We start from the raw sequence: 3,690 nt of genomic DNA, 5'->3' as shown, positions 1-3,690 counted from the left end.
TCGGCTCATTCTACGTTGGCGGGACTGTTCAAGTCCCGTGGATGTCACAATATCAATAATAAACATATTAATCTAGTATTAATGAATGAATTCTAGTATTGAATGAATCCTCGCACCACTATTATAATACTGGTAAGTGGTAATACTGGTATCATCCTGACTGTATACCTACTTTTGCAGCCCCCTGTATGTATATATATATATATATATATATATATATATATATATATATATATATATATATATATATATATATATATATATATATATATATATATATATACACGTATATATATATACACGTATGTGTATATACATACACGATTTGGAGCGACCTCTAAATCACCTCGGCTCAACTTGAAATTTTTTATGCACATTATTGAATCATAGTGGAATAATTTAAGTCTTGTGGAGGCAACATCTGAATTTTTATTTTTTATTTTTGTTGCCGTTTTTGGTCCACCCTAATATATATATATATATATATAGATATATATATATATATATATATATATATATATATATATATATATATATATATATATATATATATATATTGTTGTGGTTACCAAATTCGCAAACCACCATTCAGGTCCCTTAGGTGAGATATCTCGGTAAGTACATGTGTAGTTAGGCCCAAACCCGTTGTCTAGTGGGAATACATGTCATTTATGTGTGCTGCGACTCTTCAGGATAGCCGTTTTTCTTTTACTATCTTTAATTTGGACCAACCGCCATTGTTACAACCACAACATCAACCACCCACCGCGGCGCCGCTTCACGTCACACCTCGCAACCGTCGCATTGCCACCGTTCTTGCGCCGCTTGTGGGTACCGGTGTTGGACTCGTGCAGGGCGCGCGCCGAACAGCGTGTACAAAACCACGGATTTTCCACTTCAAAAACGGATCAAAAACGACACACGCCCACTTTTGTTCCGTCCAATCGGTGAGCGAGGGGCGATTTGGCCCCGCCTCCAGGGCGTTGGAGGGCGATCGATATATGCAAATTTATGGATCAAAAAGCATTCACGCCCACTTTTTCTCGGGCCAATGGGGAGCGAGGTGAAAGGTCGAAGGCAGGGGGTCAAAGATGAGAGAGCGAAGCCACGGGGCTGATATAAGCGACCGCGTTCGTCAGTCAAGTGAATAGAGAGTTAAGACTTCGCGGGCGGTGGAGTTGGGAAGAAGAAGCAAGAAGGAGTTGGTCGTCGTCGTGTGCGTTGGAGTCGGAGCGGAGGGGACGGAACTGTGGAGAGGCGGCGAGGGCAGACGAGGGGGTGCTCGCGTCGTGCAGGGAGCTGCACACCAGGGAGGCCGACGGCGCGACCTGGCCGAGGTGGAGACGCTCGTCGCGGGACTCGAGGCAGAGTAGAAATCCTCTATACCCCGAGCATCAGCAACCCCCTCCTGTTTCCCCCCGCGCTGAGATAGTGCGACCAAGGGGGCCCCTTTTCCCACCCCCTACCAGACACTGTCCGCGAGGCCCGCGGAGTTGAGGCACCATCGCCGCTCCGCGTCTCATCACCAGACGGGTAGGCCCGACCCGGTCTCGGCCTCAGGCCCGCCTCATCCTTGAGGGTTCTCTGTTCTTTTTCTTGGTTTTGGGTATGTGTTGTCGGCGCCGTCTGTGAAGTAAAATTGTATAAGTGTTGCCGTGTGCTCGCGTAATCGGTATTAGATCTGCATTGTCGCATTTGCTTTTTGTGTAAATTGCATTGTGTTTTTCTTTTCTATGTGCTTTTGGTGGAATTGAATATGTGTGCTTTCCGTTCATCGCGAATAAATGTGCTTTGTGTTGAACTGTTTCCCGCTTCGCTTCGTCGTTTCTTTCATTGAATCCTCATCTTGCTTCACGTAAAGGGTTGGTAGTGGGCTGAATACGCCCGATAATTAATCGAACCGTCGAGGTCGACGAATAACACCGCTCGGTTATCCCGATAGTACGGAACGGGTCGCTTAAGTGGCCCGTGTCCGAAGTCGACCTGCGGCGAGGTGCGACCGCCCGGTCTACCCTCCGTGTGGGTACTTCGGTAGGTCGAATTTGGCGAGCAACCCTATCCCACGCGGGGGCTGATTGGCTCGATCGCAGTGAGACCAAAAGGTCCACCCGTGACTGGTTCCCGGCGTTAGTCCGAGAGGGTCACGACTGGATTGTCCGTCCGGTTGGCGACGTGCCGCGATTCGAGTTACGTGGCCGTCAGCACGCCGGCGGGCGCGAATCCGTAACAATATATATATATATATATATATATATATATATATATATATATATATATATATATATATATATATATATATATATATATATACTGACTGTTATGGAGAGCATCACCACAGATTATGTCTCTCACACACGGTAAAACCCATAATCTGCAAAGAACAACTGTGTGTCTGCCACCCAGACAATTGTCCCTGCTAATGCAAACCATTCAACCAGAATGCACGTGATGCGATTGGCGGGTAAATTGAAACATGTGGAGTGTGACGAGCACTCCCCCAATCCCAATTGGAGATAGTCCAACACCAAAGTGTCACCTCCAACCCAGCAACTCTATCAAACAGACAAAGATTACATGGATGACACCAGTAAAGCATCAAACAGAGATGCCAATCTGGATTTCAGACTTATTTCCCCTCATCAAGATGACATACCGATAAATATCAAACCAATGATGGCCACATTTGTCGTTTAAGCATCAGACGCACCTCCTGACTGTTATGGTGAGCATCGCTGCAGATTTCGTTTCACACAGTAAAACCACATAATCCCCAAAGAACAACTGTCCATCTGCCACCCAGATGATTGTTCCCACCAATGCAAACCATTCAACCAGAAGACACGTGATGTGATTGGCAGTTAAATTGAAATGTGGAGTGTGACGAGCACTCCCCCGATCTTCATTGGACATCATCCTGCACATGTAAGACTATGTCCAATGGAGATAGGGGGAGTGCTCGTCACACTCCACATGCTTGTATATATATATATATATATATATATATATATATATATATATATATATATATATATATATATATACATATATATATATATATATATATATATATATATATATATATATATTATGCCTGGTGTTGGCGCAGTGGTTAGGGCAGCAGCTTGGGATCCAAGAGGTCCAGAGTTCAAGCCCCGTTGGGCCACTGAATTAATACACCAGGGGGTTGACTCAGCCTGTCATCCTTCCGAGGTCGGCGAAATGAGTACCAGTGTACTGGGCCGGTGTATACCCCGGTTAAAATAGGTGTACCATATCCCTGTGTCGTAAGAGGCGACCAGGGTTGCGTCAGGAAGGGCATCCGGCGTAAAACATGTGCCAAATCACGATGTGGATCATACGGATGATCCGCTGTGGCGACCCCTAACGGGAGCAGCCGAAAGAAGAAGAAGAAGATATATATATATATATATACATATATATATACACACACACATATATATCTATATAATTGACCCCTCCCACACACCTCCAGCCGAAGAAGCTGCATAAACCAACCCAAGAAGACCGACACAAGATAAGCGCTGTGCTGTTTTGGACCAGTCGATTGTATATATAATCCTAGCCACCCGGGTTTCGTTGATTCGGTGAGAGCTGATTGGTTATTCCCTCCATTCACAGGTGAGAGATGTGGGTGGGTCTTTCTTTATTTATATATTGACTGCTTTTGCC

Source organism: Eptatretus burgeri, chromosome 1, assembly GCF_056783735.1.
Source record: "Eptatretus burgeri isolate ZD-2024b chromosome 1, Ebu_testis_v1, whole genome shotgun sequence".
In the NCBI taxonomy this organism is placed as follows: Eukaryota; Metazoa; Chordata; class Myxini; order Myxiniformes; family Myxinidae; genus Eptatretus; species Eptatretus burgeri.
Note: the sequence above shows the minus strand (reverse complement) of the source record.